General features: G+C 34.8%; 1 long non-coding RNA gene across 1 annotated transcript; it reads left to right on the forward strand.

Moving 5' to 3' along the window:
- Positions 1-318: 318 nt before the first annotated feature.
- On the forward strand, positions 319-18,285 carry LOC132202897 (uncharacterized). Its single transcript, XR_009442415.1, has 4 exons — positions 319-457; positions 6,903-7,047; positions 9,775-9,919; positions 18,111-18,285. It is a non-coding gene; the product is annotated as an uncharacterized LOC132202897 (long non-coding RNA).
- The last annotated feature ends 3,943 nt before the right edge of the window (positions 18,286-22,228 follow it).

The raw sequence follows: 22,228 nt of genomic DNA on the forward strand, positions 1-22,228 counted from the left end.
GCCCACCGAGCAGCAACATCATTTGCTAAGCGTGCCTCACTTTCAAGCCACCCTCAACAACCCACGCACATCGAGTAAAGCAGCCGTCTTAATATTTTTGTAAGTAAATTTTATATTTATTTTCTATTTAATTTCTAAGTGACCTTCAACTCTCCCATCTTTGCCTTCTCTCTCTTCCTGACCAACATCCTCAATCCCTTACAAAATTTCAAGGGGTGCCTTGGCCTTTTTGACACTCAAGGCGCTACGTCCGTTATTTACGCTTTAGCATGAACTATGCTGAAATCACTTTTAATTTTATTTTTTTAATAGGTGACGTTCCTCTGGCCCTTTTTTGGTCTTTCAGCAAGCCATGCAAGCCCACCGAGCAGCAACATCATGCGCAAAGCGTGCCTCACTTTCAATCCACCCTCAACAACCCACTCACATCGAGTAAAGCAGCCTGCTTAATATTTTTGTAAGTAAATTTTATATTTATTTTCTATTTAATTTCTAAGTGACCTTCAACTCTCCCATCTTTGCCTTCTCTCTCTTCCTGACCAACATCCTCAATCCATTACAAAATTTCAAGGAGTGCCTTGGCCTTTTTGACCCTCAAGGCGCTACGTCCGTTTATTACGCTTTAGCATGAACTATGCTGAAATCACTTTTAATTTTTATTTTTTTAAAAGGTTACATTCCTCTTGCGCTTCCTTGACATTTCACCAAGTGCCCACCAAGTAACCCCTCTAATTTTCAAAGTATGCCTGGTCCAACTTTAACCCTCTTTCACCCTTACGCCTTGGATAAGGTATAAAATATCTATAAAATTAATCCCGTTTTTCAAAATTTTATAAATCTTAAATTTAATTAAATTAAAATAATTTTATTTATAAATTACATTTCATTTTTTGGAAATTTTAAAAAATTAAAAATAACAGGCTGGTGCATTCACCAACTGAATTCAAGAGCAGGTGACAATTATTTTTTTTTAATTCTCAAAAATAAAAAAAATTTCATTCATTAATACTAATTTTATTTATAAAATATTTCTAAAATTAATCCTTTTTTTATTTTTAAAAAATTAATTTTAATTAATTTACAATAATTTTATTTATAAATTATATTTCATTTTTTAAAAATTTTAGAAAAATAAAAAAACATCACCAGCTGGTGCAAATTTTTTTTAAAAAATTTTCAAATTTAAAAAAATTAGAATTAAATTAATGAATATTAATTTTATTTCTAAAATATTTATAAAATTTATCCCTTTTTTCAAATTTTTTTTAAATTTATAATTTAATATAATGAAAATAAATTAACTATAAATTAAATTATATTTTTTTTTTTATAAATTTAATTGAAGTCATTAATATTAATTTTACTTATAAAATTTTTATATAATTAATCCCTTTTTTTAAAAATTAAAATTTATATATTTTAAAATAATTTTATTGATAAAATATATTTCATTTTTTAAAATTTTAAAAAAATAAAAAAACATCACCTGCTGGTGTATTTAGCTGGTGAATTCACCACCTTAATTCACCAGCTTAATTCACCAGCTAAATTCAGCTGGTTAATTGAGCTGGTGAATTCACCAGCTGGTGACTATAATTTTTTTTTAATTTTTTAATTAAAAAAAATTAATTTAATTAATTATTTTTAAGTTTATGTATATAATATTTATGATTTTAATCCCTTTTATTGTTTTTTAACAATTAAAATTTAATTAATTTAAATAAATTTAACTTATAAATAATATTTCATTTTTTAATAATTAAAAAAAAAACCTCATCAGCTTGTGAATTGAGCCTGTGAATTCACCAGCTGGTGACACTTATTTTTTTTTTAAATTTCAAATTAAAAATTAAAAGTAAATTAATTTATTTATAAATTAAATTTCAATTTTTAATAATTTTGAAAAATAAAAAAAAAACCTCATCAGCTGGTGAATTGAGCTAGTGAATTAACCAATGAATTAACCAGCTTAATTCACCAGCTGGTGAATTGAGCTGGTAAATTAGATTAGATCAAAATTTATTGCATTAGACATATGTAATACATCACCAATTTGTCTTTACAACAAGTCAATAAAATAGCAAAATAAAACCTCCAAAAAATTTTAACTATAACATTCAATAAGTGAGTAATTGAGGGAGCGATTGAGGGAGCTCGCACGCCATTGATAATTTGGCGGGGGTGGGCAAGCATTTGACTATCCCACCTCAAATACTGCAGGGGAAAACCACCCCCGAAAACCCTGCAGCTGAGTCTCACTCTTCCAAATTTAGGCATTCAAATTTACATGTCCAATATTCATTCATATCATAGTATTGACACTTCAGCATTACAAATTTGACACTTTTAACAAAGTTGCCATAGTCAGATATTTCTTTCAGTACATTAGGTAGTTTATTATATACTCTGGCAATCATTATCTCCGGACTCTCATTTACGCAATTTAGTGAGCTTGGCCTTACAAACAAATCAGTGTCGACGTAGCTGGTAGCACGCGTAGTTCGCACTACTACACCTGGAACATCCCGATTCCGATTAAACTTTTCAGGAAATTTACGCACAAACTTAACGCACTCCAAAATATATAATGAATAGACTGTAAGAACTCCAAATTTCACAAATAGTGGTCTACATGAGTCTAGCGCCGAGTTACTTCTCCAGTATTGAACACCAGCCATTGCTCTTATTACTCGCTTCTGCGCTAGAAAAACATCTTTCATGTGTGTAGAGCCACCCCAGATTACAATGGAGTAAAGTATTCGGCTAGCCGCGAGCTTTTTAATTCAAATGGTGAATTGAGCTGGTGAATTCTCCAGCTGGTGACAATTATTTTTTTTTTTTAAGTTTAAGAATTTAAACAAATTTAAATTAAGTATATTAATATTAATTTTATTTATAAAATAATTATAAAATTACACCTTTTTTTAATTTTAAGAATTAAAATTAAATTAAATTAATTTTATTTACAAATTATATATTAAATTTCAATTTATAAAAATTTTAACAAAAAAAAAAAACAACCGCTGGTGAATTTAGCTCTTGATTTCACAAGCTGGTGACAATTTATTTTTTTTTAATACACTAATTGAAATAAATTTATTTTAATTTATATTAATTAAGTATAAATTAATTAATATTAATTTTATGTGTAAAATATTTCCAAAATCAATCCCGTTTTTGAAATTTTATAAAAATAAAATTTAATCAGTTTAAAATAATTTTATTTATTAATTATATTTCACATCTTAAAGGTAAAAGGCGAAGAAAATTGTTCCGTCAACAAGCAAGGGGAAGGGGGCGTGGCACCCTCCCCTACAGAGAGCAGGTCCCCCATCAACAGGAAACATGGAACGAACGCGGAACGAACTGCTGCGAAATGAAAACAAGGAAAAGTAGGCAGCACGCCGACGATGCGCACCAAAAGGAAGCCCCACGACGAAGAAAAGCGTGAGGTAAGGGTAATTTATGGCCCCGAATGTCGGAAAATCGTGGAAAAAGGGGGTGTGGTCTTTATTTTGTGGGCTACATCGGGGTAAACGGGGGCGGCCGTTATTTTGGGGTCGAATTAGTCGGGAATTCGAGGGGGCAAAAGTGGGCGTTAATTTGGGGTTGAATTTTAGTCGGAAAAAGGGGGCGCAGTCTGTAATTTGTCGGCTAAATGGGGTTCAACGAGGGTGGCCCTTAATTTGGGGTCGAATTAGTCGGGAATTCGAGGGGGCAAAGGTGGCCGTTGATTGGGGTTTGAATTTAATTGGAAAAAGGGGGCGTGGTCTGTAATTTGTCGGCCAAATGGGGGTCAACGAGGGTGGCCGTTAATTTGGGGTCGAATTAGTCATGAATTCGATGGGGCTTAAATGTTTTAATTAAAAAATATTAATTCATTTGTATTTGTATTTTCAGCGCATTCGTACCATTTCCTCCGAAGGTAGCCCCCTTTCATTATGTCGGAATGTACACTGCTCTCCCCCTGGAGCACATCCAGCTCTTTTCAAGCCACTCAACGATTCTGCTTGGTGCCTGCTGGCTATGAGAGGTAAGAACTCAATTTAAAAACATATTAAATTTTTATTTTAAAATTAATTCATTTTTTCATCCCGTTCAGTCTCGACTTCAAACCAGGGTTTGTGCCAGAGGCTCACCTGGAGCACATCCAGCATTTTTAAAGCATTCATAGTTTCTCCATGGTGCCTGCAACTAATAAAAGGTAAGAACTCTTTTTAAAACATCATAGAATTTTTATTTTAAAATTAATTCATTTTTTCAGCCCATTTAAATTCTCAAATATAAGAAAAATTATTTTTATTTATATAAATGAAGTATTAATTAAATAATATTGATTTTATGTATAAAATATCTATAAAATTAATCCCATTTTTCAAAATTTTATAAATCTAAAATTTAATTAAATTAAAATAATTTTATTTATAAATTACATTTCATTTTTTGGAAATTTTAAAAAATTAAAAATAACCAGCTGGTGCATTCACCAACTGAATTCAAGAGCAGGTGACAATTATTTTTTTTTAATTCTCAAAAATAAAAAAAATTTCATTCATTAATACTAATTTTATTTATAAAATATTTCTAAAATTAATCCTTTTTTTATTTTAAAAAAATTAATTTTAATTAATTTACAATAATTTTATTTATAAATTATATTTCATTTTTTAAAAATTTTAGAAAAATAAAAAAACATCACCAGCTGGTGCAAATTTTTTTTTTAAAAATTTTCAAATTTAAAAAAATTAGAATTAAATTAATGAATATTAATTTTATTTCTAAAATATTTATAAAATTTATCCCTTTTTTCAAATTTTTTTTAAATTTATAATTTAATATAATGAAAATAAATTAACTATAAATTAAATTATATTTTTTTTTATATTAATTTTATTGAAGTCATTAATATTAATTTTACTTATAAAATTTTTATAAAATTAATCCCTTTTTTTAAAAATTAAAATTTATATATTTTAAAATAATTTTATTGATAAAATATATTTCATTTTTTAAAATTTTAAAAAAATAAAAAAACATCACCTGCTGGTGTATTTAGCTGGTGAATTCACCACCTTAATTCACCAGCTTAATTCACCAGCTAAATTCAGCTGGTTAATTGAGCTGGTGAATTCACCAGCTGGTGACTATAATTTTTTTTTAATTTTTTAATTAAAAAAAATTAATTTAATTAATTATTTTTAAGTTTATGTATATAATATTTATGATATTAATCCCTTTTATAGTTTTTTAACAATTAAAATTTAATTAATTTAAATAAATTTAACTTATAAATAATATTTCATTTTTTAATAATTAAAAAAAAAAACCTCATCAGCTTGTGAATTGAGCCTGTGAATTCACCAGCTGGTGACACTTATTTTTTTTTAAATTTCAAATTAAAAATTAAAAGTAAATTAATTTATTTATAAATTAAATTTCAATTTTTAATAATTTTGAAAAATAAAAAAAAAACCTCATCAGCTGGTGAATTGAGCTAGTGAATTAACCAAATGAATTAACCAGCTTAATTCACCAGCTGGTGAATTGAGCTGGTAAATTAGATTCGATCAAAATTTATTGCATTAGACATATGTAATACATCACCAATTTGTCTTTACAACAAGTCAATAAAATAGCAAAATAAAACCTCCAAAAAATTTTAACTATAACATTCAATAAGTGAGTAATTGAGGGAGCGATTGAGGGAGCTCGCACGCCATTGATAATTTGGCGGGGGTGGGCAAGCATTTGACTATCCCACCTCAAATACTGCAGGGGAAAACCACCCCCGAAAACCCTGCAGCTGAGTCTCACTCTTCCAAATTTAGGCATTCAAATTTACATGTCCAATATTCATTCATATCATAGTATTGACACTTCAGCATTAAAATTTGACACTTTTAACAAAGTTGCCATAGTCCTAAACCCATACCCCCTAAACCCAGATTAACGTAGATGGCTCATTCCTTTTCACATTAATTTTAGATTTATTTTTGATTAAATTACTGGGTGACCTTCAAATCTTCCTTCCTTGCCTTCTCTCTCTTCCTGACAAACATCCTCAATCCCTTACAAAATTTCAAGGGGTGCCTTGGCCTGTTTGTCCCACTCGGCTCGTCGTCCACCTTTTTCTCCTTCGCTCGTCTCCTGTTTGAATCGCTTTTAATTATTATTTTTTTAATAGGTGACGTTCCTCTGGCCCTTCTTTGGTCTTTCAGCAAGCCATGCAAGCCCACCGAGCAGCAACATCATTTGCAAAGCGTGCCTCACTTTCAATCCACCCTCAACAACCCACGCACATCGAGTAAAGCAGCCGGCTTAATATTTTTGTAAGTAAATTTTATATTTATTTTCTATTTAATTTCTAAGTGACCTTCAACTCTCCCATCTTTGCCTTCTCTCTCTTCCTGACCAACATCCTCAATCCCTTACAAAATTTCAAGGGGTGCCTTGGCCTTTTTGACCCTCAAGGCGCTACGTCCGTTATTTACGCTTTAGCATGAACTATGCTGAAATCACTTTTAATTTTTATTTTTTTAATAGGTGACGTTCCTCTCGCGCTTCCTTGACATTTCACGAATCCTTGCATGCCCACGCACCAGCCCCATCATTTTCAAAGCATGCCTTGCACTAATTCCACCCTCATCCACCCCCTAAACCCAGATTAACGTAGATGGCTCATTCCTTTTCACATTAATTTTAGATTTATTTGTGATTAAATTACTGGGTGACCTTCAAATCTTCCTTCCTTGCCTTGTCTCTCTTCCTGACCAACATCCTCAATCCCTTACAAAATTTCAAGGGGTGCCTTGGCCTGTTTGTGCCACTCGGCTCATCGTCCACCTTTTTCTCCTTCGCTCGTCTCCTGTTTGAATCACTTTTAATTATTATTTTTTTAACAGGTGACGTTCCTCTGGCCCTTCTTTGGTCTTTCAGCAAGCCATGCAAGCCCACCGAGCAGCAACATCATTTGCAAAGCGTGCCTAACTTTCAATCCACCCTCAACAACCCACGCACATCGAGTAAAGCAGCGGGCTTAATATTTTTGTAAGTAAATTTTATATTTATTTTCTATTTAATTTCTAAGTGACCTTCAACTCTCCCATCTTTGCCTTCTCTCTCTTCCTGACCAACATCCTCAATCCCTTACAAAATTTCAAGGGGTGCCTTGGCCTTTTTGACCCTAAAGGCGCTACGTCCGTTATTTACGCTTTAGCATGAACTATGCTGAAATCACTTTTAATTTTTATTTTTTTAATAGGTGACGTTCCTCTCGCGCTTCCTTGACGTTTCACCAATCCTTGCATGCCCACGCACCAGCCCCATCATTTTCAAAGCATGCCTTGCACTAATTCCACCCTCATCCACCCCCTAAACCCAGATTAACGTAGATGGCTCATTCCTTTTCACATTAATTTTAGATTTATTTGTGATTAAATTACTGGGTGACCTTCAAATCTTCCTTCCTTGCCTTCTCTCTCTTCCTGACCAACATCCTCAATCCCTTACAAAATTTCAAGGGGTGCCTTGGCCTGTTTGTCCCACTCGGCTCGTCGTCCACCTTTTTCTCCTTCGCTCGTCTCCTGTTTGAATCGCTTTTAATTATTATTTTTTTAATAGGTGACGTTCCTCTGGCCCTTCTTTGGTCTTTCAGCAAGCCATGCAAGCCCACCGAGCAGCAACATCATTTGCAAAGCGTGCCTCACTTTCAATCCACCCTCAACAACCCACGCACATCGAGTAAAGCAGCCGGCTTAATATTTTTGTAAGTAAATTTTATATTTATTTTCTATTTATATTCTAAGTGACCTTCAACTCTCCCATCTTTTCCTTCTCTCTCTTCCTGACCAACATCCTCAATCCCTTACAAAATTTCAAGGGGTGCCTTGGCCTGTTTGTCCCACTCGGCTCGTCGTCCACCTTTTTCTCCTTCGCTCGTCTCCTGTTTGAATCACTTTTAAATATTTTTTTTTTTAACAGGTGACGTTCCTCTGGCCCTTCTTTGGTCTTTCAGCAAGCCATGCAAGCCCACCGAGCAGCAACATCATTTGCAAAGCGTGCCTCACTTTCAATCCACCCTCAACAACCCACGCACATCGAGTAAAGCAGCCGGCTTAATATTTTTGTAAGTAAATTTTATATTTATTTTTTATTTATATTCTAAGTGACCTTCACCTATCCCATCTTTGCCTTCTCTCTCTTCCTGACCAACATCCTCAATCCCTTACAAAATTTCAAGGGGTGCCTTGGCCTTTTTGACCCTCAAGGCGCTACGTCCGTTATTTACGCTTTAGCATGAACTATGCTGAAATCACTTTTAATTTTTATTTTTTTAATAGGTGACGTTCCTCTCGCGCTTCCTTGACATTTCACCAATCCTTGCATGCCCTCGCACCAGCCCCATCATTTTCAAAGCATGCCTTGCACTAATTCCACCCTCATCCACCCCCTAAACCCAGATTAACGTAGATGGCTCATTCCTTTTCACATTAATTTTAGATTTATTTGTGATTAAATTACTGGGTGACCTTCAAATCTTCCTTCCTTGCCTTCTCTCTCTTCCTGACCAACATCCTCAATCCCTTACAAAATTTCAAGGGGTGCCTTGGCCTGTTTGTCCCACTCGGCTCGTCGTCCACCTTATTCTCCTTCGCTCGTCTCCTGTTTGAATCGCTTTTAATTATTATTTTTTTAATAGGTGACGTTCCTCTGGCCCTTCTTTGGTCTTTCAGCAAGCCATGCAAGCCCACCGAGCAGCAACATCATTTGCAAAGCGTGCCTCACTTTCAATCCACCCTCAACAACCCACGCACATCGAGTAAAGCAGCCGGCTTAATATTTTTGTAAGTAAATTTTTAATTTATTTTCTATTTAATTTCTAAGTGACCTTCAACTCTCCCATCTTTGCCTTCTCTCTCTTCCTGACCAACATCCTCAATCCCTTACAAAATTTCAAGGGGTGCCTTGGCCTTTTTGACCCTCAAGGCGCTACGTCCGTTATTTACGCTTTAGCATGAACTATGCTGAAATCACTTTTAATTTTTATTTTTTTAATAGGTGACGTTCCTCTCGCGCTTCCTTGACATTTCACCAATCCTTGCATGCCCACGCACCAGCCCCATCATTTTCAAAGCATGCCTTGCACTAATTCCACCCTCATCCACCCCCTAAACCCAGATTAACGTAGATGGCTCATTCCTTTTCACATTAATTTTAGATTTATTTTTGATTAAATTACTGGGTGACCTTCAAATCTTCCTTCCTTGCCTTGTCTCTCTTCCTGACCAACATCCTCAATCCCTTACAAAATTTCAAGGGGTCCCTTGGCCTGTTTGTCCCACTCGGCTCGTCGTCCACCTTTTTCTCCTTCGCTCGTCTCCTGTTTAAATCACTTTTAATTATTATATTTTTAACAGGTGACGTTCCTCTGGCCCTTCTTTGGTCTTTCAGCAAGCCATGCAAGCCCACCGAGCAGCAACATCATTTGCTAAGCGTGCCTCACTTTCAAGCCACCCTCAACAACCCACGCACATCGAGTAAAGCAGCCGTCTTAATATTTTTGTAAGTAAATTTTATATTTATTTTCTATTTAATTTCTAAGTGACCTTCAACTCTCCCATCTTTGCCTTCTCTCTCTTCCTGACCAACATCCTCAATCCCTTACAAAATTTCAAGGGGTGCCTTGGCCTTTTTGACACTCAAGGCGCTACGTCCGTTATTTACGCTTTAGCATGAACTATGCTGAAATCACTTTTAATTTTATTTTTTTAATAGGTGACGTTCCTCTGGCCCTTTTTTGGTCTTTCAGCAAGCCATGCAAGCCCACCGAGCAGCAACATCATGCGCAAAGCGTGCCTCACTTTCAATCCACCCTCAACAACCCACTCACATCGAGTAAAGCAGCCTGCTTAATATTTTTGTAAGTAAATTTTATATTTATTTTCTATTTAATTTCTAAGTGACCTTCAACTCTCCCATCTTTGCCTTCTCTCTCTTCCTGACCAACATCCTCAATCCATTACAAAATTTCAAGGAGTGCCTTGGCCTTTTTGACCCTCAAGGCGCTACGTCCGTTTATTACGCTTTAGCATGAACTATGCTGAAATCACTTTTAATTTTTATTTTTTTAAAAGGTTACATTCCTCAGATTCAGATTCAGATTCAGAATTATTTTTATTTCATTAAGTCATCAACGAATTGACAACTTTTAAAATACGTCATTCACATATTTATACAATTTACAAATCAAATTTACAACTGAAAAATTCGTTCATGTCATAATACTGATACTTATATACAATTTCTCTTATTTTGCTAATAAACTCGTTACTTTCCACAGTCATTTTTACACTAACAGGTAGAGAGTTAAATATTCTTGCTATCATAACTACTGGATTTTGGTTTAATATATCCAAGTGATTTTCAATCTCGACATATAGGTCTTTTACACAGTGCTTGCTTTTTGCACTTTTTGTTTTCGGACTCATACAATTTGGAATTTCTGATTTTTTTCTAAATTTTTCAGGATGATTTATAAGGAATTTCATACATTCTAATATATAGAGAGAGTAAACAGTCAATATACCATATTTAGCAAAAAGTGGCCTACATGTATCAAGCGCACAATTTGCTCTCCAATACTTCAGCCCAGTCATTGCTCTGACAACACGCTTCTGAGCGACGAACACTTTTTGCATGTGTGGTGATGCTCCCCAAATCACAATAGAATACAGTATTTGACTTTGGGCATACGCATAATATACAGTTTTAAGTGAACTTTCTGACACTGTATCGCGCAATATAGTAAAAAGATACGTCACACTTCTCAATTTATTTGCCACTTTTTCACATTGTAGGTGCCAGTTCATTGTATCATTTATTGTCACTCCTAGTAGTTTACAATTATTTACTGCTTCAATACCCGTACCATAAATTTCAATCTCTGGAGGGACAACGTTTCTAGTTTGGTGTGTATGCATCTGCATAACCTTAGTCTTACTAGCATTGATTTTTAACAGGTTTTCGTCAGCAAACTCGACAATTTCTTTATTAGTTTTGACAGTGTTTGTATTTGTTTGTTGTACGGTTTTCCCTTTAACTAAAACTGTGGAATCGTCAGCAAAAAGGATCAAAATAGCAATTAAAATTCGAAGTGACAGGTCATTCGTGTACGAAACAAAACTAGTTGGACCCAGAATTGTACCTTGCGGCACTCCCATATCTGATACTAGTCTCTCCGAATTGATTATTATTTCAGTTCCATCGCAGTCTGTATCTCGTATTTGTACATATTGTTCTCTTTGTATTAGGAAACAGTGTAACCATGAAATTGCATCGTCTGTAACACCATAGATTTTTAGTTTGCGCAATAGTAATTGGGGGTACAAAGTGCCGAAGGCGTTAGAAAAGTCATACAGGATTACGTTAATTTTTTCGCGTGCGTCAATTGAAGCATATACCTGTTTTGCAAAGTCAAATAGAGCTGTTACTGTACTTTTCCCCTTTTGAAAACCGTGTTGTTCTGGGTTAATTATATTATTTTTGTCGAAATAATATTGTAATCTATTTAGAAATACCTTCTCGTAGACTTTTGAGAAGGCGGATGTAATTGCAATAGGTCTGTAATTTGTTGCCTCTTCCTTTTCTCCCTTTTTAAAAATTGGGATAATTTTCGTTATTTTCATATTTTTTGGGAATTTACCAGACACAAAAGAACAATTTATCAAATGACATAGTGGTTGGAGTATGAACAGGGAAATACGTTTAAGGGTTTGTACTGAAATTTCATCCCATCCTGACGACTTTTTAGGAGCTAATTTACAAATAATGGAATATATTTCGGCTTCACTTGTCTGACTAAGTTCGAAAGGTACATCACAATTTATTGGATCAAAATTATAGTCTTCCAGATTCAGTTTGTTCAGTTTGTTAGGAGGTGGTACCAAAAAAGTTTTATTTAGAGCATTTGCAATATTTAATTTTGTGCTTTCATCTTTGCCATTAATTTTTAATGACTTTATATTATCTTGAGATTTGACCATACCTATTGAATCTTTTAATATTTTCCATGCAGTACTGGATTTATTAGTAGAATTTGTAATTTTATGGTCATTCTTTTTCTTTATTTCCTCTTTAATACTAGATGAGATTTCTGTTCTCAGCGATGCCCTCTCCCGTCTTAACCTATGTTTTTCAATATCACAGAGGGAAGATTTAAGCTCATTATCTATATTTAACAGTCTGATTTTCTTTTGTTTAGTGCTCACTGATAAGTTTATTTTGTTGATTTGATTTGCTCTGATCACAATCTTTTTTTGGGGGAAAGCTACATTAAAATACTTGACAATTTTATCCATGAAAATATTACTTTTTTCGTCCAGCTCAGTCACATCATATACCGTTTGCCAGCTCTCTTTTGTCAACAGGTCGAGAAAAATTTTCCAATTGTCTTCACAGAGTTTTCTTTGATACTTGAAAGTGTCCTTAGGTCTAATGACAGGAACGTCCAAAGTAGAAATTACTGCCTTATGATCAGAACTATTGTAATCTAGGATATCAAACAGGGAATCATTTGGAATACTAGTAAAAATATGATCAATAAGTGTTCCCCCATTTAAATTACCATTTGGTCGTGTAACCCGATTTACGTTTACTAGTGACATATTATAAGTTACAAAAATATCCGACAACAATCTTGCATTTGTATCATCTTTAAGTAAGTCTAAGTTTAAATCTCCGGCTAGGATAATATCATTTACCCCCCTGTGTTTCTCTAAAAAATTCTCAAGGTTTTCAAAAAATCCAGGAATGTCCTTATTAGCTATAGGGTTATTTGGTCGATAGAGGGAAATTAGTGTTAGTGAAGTATTATTGATTTCAAGTTTTGCACCACAAATTTCAAATTTCATTTCCTCAGATTTAATTTTCATTTCTTTTACATATGGTTTAAGAAAATCTTTAATTAGAATGAGCGAGCCTCCCTGTGATTTTTTCCTTCTACCATAAGAGGCGGCTAAGCTGTATCCATTAACAAAAAAATTTTTTACTTCATATGTATCTAGCCAATGTTCATTTAGGAAAACTATATCAGGTTTATTTTTAATATGAGTGAGGAAGTCGATAAATAATGTACGTTTAGTACTTGTCCGGATTCCTCTAACATTCAGATGCAAAATATTTAATTTATCATTAAAGATTAATTTGCCTTTCTTCTTCATATAATTTACTTTATTTTCCCCTGGGACTCGGAAATCTGGTTTTTTGATTTCTTTCTTCTTCTATCGTTAATTGAGGATGTCGCAGAAGGCGACGGGAGAGCAATTTGTGGGGATAAGGGTAGTGATGCTGCGTTCTTGAGAGATGGGGTGGGCTGCGTACTCAGGTGGCCAGAAGCCTCCTTTCTCGGCAGTGTCCACCTGTTGGTCTCGGAAACGGTCCCACGTAGCCCAACCAAGAGCTCCTCGGCCCGCCCGACCGGGAACTGCTCGGCCAGCGCGACGACACTCCGCCCTTCTCCTGCCAGGTCGGTCGTGAACGGCAAAACCTCGTCAGGAGTCTCGGAGGGTAGCAGCTTGACAGACTCAGACGAAGGGTTGAATGAGACTTCAGGTACCATTTTTACCTCGGCACTACTTACCACAGAAGTGGAAGGTTGCCGGGGGGGTTTTTGGAGTGAACCAGGCGGGGGCAGCGGGGGCAGGCTACCCCCACCGACAGAGCCTTCCTGAAGATTCTCACTCCCTCGTTCCAAGTTGGCAAAGAAATCAGCCAGGCTTTGGCCCCTGGGGACGTCCTTCACCTCAGGTTTCGTCAGGACTTCTAGGGAGGTCAGGCGGCTGGAAACGATTTTCTCCTCAGGGCCAGCAGCAAGTTCTCCTTTGGCCAAGGCCTTAGGAGGTTTCAAAGTAACAGCCTCACCTGTTGTTGGTGGCGCCGGGGTGGAGCTGGACGAGGACGGATTAATTGCCCCAGCCAACTCGCAGGCGTCCGCGCCTCGTCCGGCTGCTCCACCCTTTGGTGAGGCGGCTGTAGCATTGACAGACTTAAGGGCGCTGTCAGGCCTCTTGGTGCGCTCCTGCGTTTTTCCCTGGCTCAGTCGGCTCCTTGCTGGGTTCGTCTGTGCCCCTCTCACCTTCGGTATTGTGCCGGTGGACCTCTTGGCCTTCGGATCAGAAAGTTGGGCCTTCTCAGGGTAGGTTGTCTGATATTTTAACTTGTGTTTGTCACCTTTTTTAGCTGATGATGAGGTGGGGCCAGACGCACGGGAGGGCACCCCAGCTTTAATACAGGTCTCCGGTGTGCGCCCAGCTGGTCCACCTGATCCTGCTGTAGTTTTGGCAGCTTTTAATGGGGCACCACCAGGCCCGGGGTCAGCTGCGGGCCTCGCCACCATCACCTGTCGAGCATCAAATTTCTCCACGTCCGTCTCCCATCGGCGAGCAGGCGACTTCTTTTTGCTTTGTGAGTGGCTCGGCGGCGCAGCTGAAAAAGAGAAGCAATTTAAATTTTCATTCAATTTATTCTCAGTCAAATTTTGTCCTGCAACTCCTGTCGAAGGCCTGCTCACAGTTGGGGAGATTTCAGGAAGAAGGGGGAATTCCTCGACGCTGTCAAGTGCCGGAGAGCAAGTTGTTCTTCGGAACTGTCTTTTCTTAAAGTCGGTTGTCCCTTCAAAGATGTAAATTTCCGTGGTCGACACTTCAAAAACCCGTTCAAGGACGTCCAGGCAGAAGTCCCAGGGCAATTTGTCAAGCCCAGCTCCAATTTTCGGCAGTCCCAGTTTCTTGATTCCGAGTGCCTTGCAGACTTCCCGAAGAGAGACGATGGCAGCCTCGAAGTTTTCACGAGTTGGGCGGGTCCCTCTCGACTTCTCTTTGGTGATAATGTAGAGAGCGTACCTGAACGTGCCGTCGTTCTGCTGTACTGGAAGGACGGCAACCTGTCCGACTTTAAGGTTTAAAGACAGAAGGTAATCCACATTCCCGAATAACTCGCGGAAATCAACTGCCAGTCCGGCCGACATTTCAAAATCCTCGGCAACGCAGTGGCCGATGGACATCGAGGGTGGTGATTCGACGAAAAGGTTCGCCCCAGGTAACATTATTACCTTTGTTGTCGGTGGCCGTAGTGGTGTTTTGTACTGGAGCCACGCCTCCTTTTCTCTGGCAAGGAAAAGTTGATACTCTCGGTCCATTTTTGCTATCAGACTGACTTCCGGGGACTCTTCTCGAAATGAAAAGGCCTGAAGTTCTCGCAGGACTTCGGTCAGCGTCCAACAGATGCGCGCAAGGTCGCCGGAAGGACGACTCACCGCGAGTGGCGGCTTATCATAAGAGCGGTAAGCCGGCATTTTGGCAAGTCCAATTTCTCGGCGAGTACGGGGGTAAAAATCACGCCTTTAGGCCACAAACGGGCTTGGGACGCTCAGCAACCCGACCGAACACACAAGAGAAGTCCACTCACTGCCCAGGCCTCGCCAGGTCGCTCAAAAGTCGGAACAACAGACGAGGTTACTTGTCCGTCTGGCGCATGCGCACCAACTCTTGCGCTTCCTTGACATTTCACCAAGTGCCCACCAAGTAACCCCTCTAATTTTCAAAGTATGCCTGGTCCAACTTTAACCCTCTTTCACCCTTACGCCTTGGATAAGGTATAAAATATCTATAAAATTAATCCCGTTTTTCAAAATTTTATAAATCTTAAATTTAATTAAATTAAAATAATTTTATTTATAAATTACATTTCATTTTTTGGAAATTTTAAAAAATTAAAAATAACCAGCTGGTGCATTCACCAACTGAATTCAAGAGCAGGTGACAATTATTTTTTTTTAATTCTCAAAAATAAAAAAAATTTCATTCATTAATACTAATTTTATTTATAAAATATTTCTAAAATTAATCCTTTTTTTATTTTTAAAAAATTAATTTTAATTAATTTACAATAATTTTATTTATAAATTATATTTCATTTTTTAAAAATTTTAGAAAAATAAAAAAACATCACCAGCTGGTGCAAATTTTTTTTAAAAAATTTTCAAATTTAAAAAAATTAGAATTAAATTAATGAATATTAATTTTATTTCTAAAATATTTATAAAATTTATCCCTTTTTTCAAATTTTTTTTAAATTTATAATTTAATATAATGAAAATAAATTAACTATAAATTAAATTATATTTTTTTTTTTATAAATTTAATTGAAGTCATTAATATTAATTTTACTTATAAAATTTTTATATAATTAATCCCTTTTTTTAAAAATTAAAATTTATATATTTTAAAATAATTTTATTGATAAAATATATTTCATTTTTTAAAATTTTAAAAAAATAAAAAAACATCACCTGCTGGTGTATTTAGCTGGTGAATTCACCACCTTAATTCACCAGCTTAATTCACCAGCTAAATTCAGCTGGTTAATTGAGCTGGTGAATTCACCAGCTGGTGACTATAATTTTTTTTTAATTTTTTAATTAAAAAAAATTAATTTAATTAATTATTTTTAAGTTTATGTATATAATATTTATGATTTTAATCCCTTTTATTGTTTTTTAACAATTAAAATTTAATTAATTTAAATAAATTTAACTTATAAATAATATTTCATTTTTTAATAATTAAAAAAAAAACCTCATCAGCTTGTGAATTGAGCCTGTGAATTCACCAGCTGGTGACACTTATTTTTTTTTTAAATTTCAAATTAAAAATTAAAAGTAAATTAATTTATTTATAAATTAAATTTCAATTTTTAATAATTTTGAAAAATAAAAAAAAAACCTCATCAGCTGGTGAATTGAGCTAGTGAATTAACCAATGAATTAACCAGCTTAATTCACCAGCTGGTGAATTGAGCTGGTAAATTAGATTAGATCAAAATTTATTGCATTAGACATATGTAATACATCACCAATTTGTCTTTACAACAAGTCAATAAAATAGCAAAATAAAACCTCCAAAAAATTTTAACTATAACATTCAATAAGTGAGTAATTGAGGGAGCGATTGAGGGAGCTCGCACGCCATTGATAATTTGGCGGGGGTGGGCAAGCATTTGACTATCCCACCTCAAATACTGCAGGGGAAAACCACCCCCGAAAACCCTGCAGCTGAGTCTCACTCTTCCAAATTTAGGCATTCAAATTTACATGTCCAATATTCATTCATATCATAGTATTGACACTTCAGCATTACAAATTTGACACTTTTAACAAAGTTGCCATAGTCAGATATTTCTTTCAGTACATTAGGTAGTTTATTATATACTCTGGCAATCATTATCTCCGGACTCTCATTTACGCAATTTAGTGAGCTTGGCCTTACAAACAAATCAGTGTCGACGTAGCTGGTAGCACGCGTAGTTCGCACTACTACACCTGGAACATCCCGATTCCGATTAAACTTTTCAGGAAATTTACGCACAAACTTAACGCACTCCAAAATATATAATGAATAGACTGTAAGAACTCCAAATTTCACAAATAGTGGTCTACATGAGTCTAGCGCCGAGTTACTTCTCCAGTATTGAACACCAGCCATTGCTCTTATTACTCGCTTCTGCGCTAGAAAAACATCTTTCATGTGTGTAGAGCCACCCCAGATTACAATGGAGTAAAGTATTCGGCTAGCCGCGAGCTTTTTAATTCAAATGGTGAATTGAGCTGGTGAATTCTCCAGCTGGTGACAATTATTTTTTTTTTTTAAGTTTAAGAATTTAAACAAATTTAAATTAAGTATATTAATATTAATTTTATTTATAAAATAATTATAAAATTACACCTTTTTTTAATTTTAAGAATTAAAATTAAATTAAATTAATTTTATTTACAAATTATATATTAAATTTCAATTTATAAAAATTTTAACAAAAAAAAAAAACAACCGCTGGTGAATTTAGCTCTTGATTTCACAAGCTGGTGACAATTTATTTTTTTTTAATACACTAATTGAAATAAATTTATTTTAATTTATATTAATTAAGTATAAATTAATTAATATTAATTTTATGTGTAAAATATTTCCAAAATCAATCCCGTTTTTGAAATTTTATAAAAATAAAATTTAATCAGTTTAAAATAATTTTATTTATTAATTATATTTCACATCTTAAAGGTAAAAGGCGAAGAAAATTGTTCCGTCAACAAGCAAGGGGAAGGGGGCGTGGCACCCTCCCCTACAGAGAGCAGGTCCCCCATCAACAGGAAACATGGAACGAACGCGGAACGAACTGCTGCGAAATGAAAACAAGGAAAAGTAGGCAGCACGCCGACGATGCGCACCAAAAGGAAGCCCCACGACGAAGAAAAGCGTGAGGTAAGGGTAATTTATGGCCCCGAATGTCGGAAAATCGTGGAAAAAGGGGGTGTGGTCTTTATTTTGTGGGCTACATCGGGGTAAACGGGGGCGGCCGTTATTTTGGGGTCGAATTAGTCGGGAATTCGAGGGGGCAAAAGTGGGCGTTAATTTGGGGTTGAATTTTAGTCGGAAAAAGGGGGCGCAGTCTGTAATTTGTCGGCTAAATGGGGTTCAACGAGGGTGGCCCTTAATTTGGGGTCGAATTAGTCGGGAATTCGAGGGGGCAAAGGTGGCCGTTGATTGGGGTTTGAATTTAATTGGAAAAAGGGGGCGTGGTCTGTAATTTGTCGGCCAAATGGGGGTCAACGAGGGTGGCCGTTAATTTGGGGTCGAATTAGTCATGAATTCGATGGGGCTTAAATGTTTTAATTAAAAAATATTAATTCATTTGTATTTGTATTTTCAGCGCATTCGTACCATTTCCTCCGAAGGTAGCCCCCTTTCATTATGTCGGAATGTACACTGCTCTCCCCCTGGAGCACATCCAGCTCTTTTCAAGCCACTCAACGATTCTGCTTGGTGCCTGCTGGCTATGAGAGGTAAGAACTCAATTTAAAAACATATTAAATTTTTATTTTAAAATTAATTCATTTTTTCATCCCGTTCAGTCTCGACTTCAAACCAGGGTTTGTGCCAGAGGCTCACCTGGAGCACATCCAGCATTTTTAAAGCATTCATAGTTTCTCCATGGTGCCTGCAACTAATAAAAGGTAAGAACTCTTTTTAAAACATCATAGAATTTTTATTTTAAAATTAATTCATTTTTTCAGCCCATTTAAATTCTCAAATATAAGAAAAATTATTTTTATTTATATAAATGAAGTATTAATTAAATAATATTGATTTTATGTATAAAATATCTATAAAATTAATCCCATTTTTCAAAATTTTATAAATCTAAAATTTAATTAAATTAAAATAATTTTATTTATAAATTACATTTCATTTTTTGGAAATTTTAAAAAATTAAAAATAACCAGCTGGTGCATTCACCAACTGAATTCAAGAGCAGGTGACAATTTTTTTTTTTTAATTCTCAAAAATAAAAAAAATTTCATTCATTAATACTAATTTTATTTATAAAATATTTCTAAAATTAATCCTTTTTTTATTTTAAAAAAATTAATTTTAATTAATTTACAATAATTTTATTTATAAATTATATTTCATTTTTTAAAAATTTTAGAAAAATAAAAAAACATCACCAGCTGGTGCAAATTTTTTTTTTAAAAATTTTCAAATTTAAAAAAATTAGAATTAAATTAATGAATATTAATTTTATTTCTAAAATATTTATAAAATTTATCCCTTTTTTCAAATTTTTTTTAAATTTATAATTTAATATAATGAAAATAAATTAACTATAAATTAAATTATATTTTTTTTTATATTAATTTTATTGAAGTCATTAATATTAATTTTACTTATAAAATTTTTATAAAATTAATCCCTTTTTTTAAAAATTAAAATTTATATATTTTAAAATAATTTTATTGATAAAATATATTTCATTTTTTAAAATTTTAAAAAAATAAAAAAACATCACCTGCTGGTGTATTTAGCTGGTGAATTCACCACCTTAATTCACCAGCTTAATTCACCAGCTAAATTCAGCTGGTTAATTGAGCTGGTGAATTCACCAGCTGGTGACTATAATTTTTTTTTAATTTTTTAATTAAAAAAAATTAATTTAATTAATTATTTTTAAGTTTATGTATATAATATTTATGATATTAATCCCTTTTATAGTTTTTTAACAATTAAAATTTAATTAATTTAAATAAATTTAACTTATAAATAATATTTCATTTTTTAATAATTAAAAAAAAAAACCTCATCAGCTTGTGAATTGAGCCTGTGAATTCACCAGCTGGTGACACTTATTTTTTTTTAAATTTCAAATTAAAAATTAAAAGTAAATTAATTTATTTATAAATTAAATTTCAATTTTTAATAATTTTGAAAAATAAAAAAAAAACCTCATCAGCTGGTGAATTGAGCTAGTGAATTAACCAAATGAATTAACCAGCTTAATTCACCAGCTGGTGAATTGAGCTGGTAAATTAGATTCGATCAAAATTTATTGCATTAGACATATGTAATACATCACCAATTTGTCTTTACAACAAGTCAATAAAATAGCAAAATAAAACCTCCAAAAAATTTTAACTATAACATTCAATAAGTGAGTAATTGAGGGAGCGATTGAGGGAGCTCGCACGCCATTGATAATTTGGCGGGGGTGGGCAAGCATTTGACTATCCCACCTCAAATACTGCAGGGGAAAACCACCCCCGAAAACCCTGCAGCTGAGTCTCACTCTTCCAAATTTAGGCATTCAAATTTACATGTCCAATATTCATTCATATCATAGTATTGACACTTCAGCATTAAAATTTGACACTTTTAACAAAGTTGCCATAGTCCTAAACCCATACCCCCTAAACCCAGATTAACGTAGATGGCTCATTCCTTTTCACATTAATTTTAGATTTATTTTTGATTAAATTACTGGGTGACCTTCAAATCTTCCTTCCTTGCCTTCTCTCTCTTCCTGACAAACATCCTCAATCCCTTACAAAATTTCAAGGGGTGCCTTGGCCTGTTTGTCCCACTCGGCTCGTCGTCCACCTTTTTCTCCTTCGCTCGTCTCCTGTTTGAATCGCTTTTAATTATTATTTTTTTAATAGGTGACGTTCCTCTGGCCCTTCTTTGGTCTTTCAGCAAGCCATGCAAGCCCACCGAGCAGCAACATCATTTGCAAAGCGTGCCTCACTTTCAATCCACCCTCAACAACCCACGCACATCGAGTAAAGCAGCCGGCTTAATATTTTTGTAAGTAAATTTTATATTTATTTTCTATTTAATTTCTAAGTGACCTTCAACTCTCCCATCTTTGCCTTCTCTCTCTTCCTGACCAACATCCTCAATCCCTTACAAAATTTCAAGGGGTGCCTTGGCCTTTTTGACCCTCAAGGCGCTACGTCCGTTATTTACGCTTTAGCATGAACTATGCTGAAATCACTTTTAATTTTTATTTTTTTAATAGGTGACGTTCCTCTCGCGCTTCCTTGACATTTCACGAATCCTTGCATGCCCACGCACCAGCCCCATCATTTTCAAAGCATGCCTTGCACTAATTCCACCCTCATCCACCCCCTAAACCCAGATTAACGTAGATGGCTCATTCCTTTTCACATTAATTTTAGATTTATTTGTGATTAAATTACTGGGTGACCTTCAAATCTTCCTTCCTTGCCTTGTCTCTCTTCCTGACCAACATCCTCAATCCCTTACAAAATTTCAAGGGGTGCCTTGGCCTGTTTGTGCCACTCGGCTCATCGTCCACCTTTTTCTCCTTCGCTCGTCTCCTGTTTGAATCACTTTTAATTATTATTTTTTTAACAGGTGACGTTCCTCTGGCCCTTCTTTGGTCTTTCAGCAAGCCATGCAAGCCCACCGAGCAGCAACATCATTTGCAAAGCGTGCCTAACTTTCAATCCACCCTCAACAACCCACGCACATCGAGTAAAGCAGCGGGCTTAATATTTTTGTAAGTAAATTTTATATTTATTTTCTATTTAATTTCTAAGTGACCTTCAACTCTCCCATCTTTGCCTTCTCTCTCTTCCTGACCAACATCCTCAATCCCTTACAAAATTTCAAGGGGTGCCTTGGCCTTTTTGACCCTAAAGGCGCTACGTCCGTTATTTACGCTTTAGCATGAACTATGCTGAAATCACTTTTAATTTTTATTTTTTTAATAGGTGACGTTCCTCTCGCGCTTCCTTGACGTTTCACCAATCCTTGCATGCCCACGCACCAGCCCCATCATTTTCAAAGCATGCCTTGCACTAATTCCACCCTCATCCACC

Source organism: Neocloeon triangulifer, unplaced genomic scaffold (genome assembly GCF_031216515.1).
Source record: "Neocloeon triangulifer isolate White Clay Creek 2 clone unplaced genomic scaffold, ASM3121651v1 ptg000016l, whole genome shotgun sequence".
NCBI classification, from domain to species: Eukaryota; Metazoa; Arthropoda; class Insecta; order Ephemeroptera; family Baetidae; genus Neocloeon; species Neocloeon triangulifer.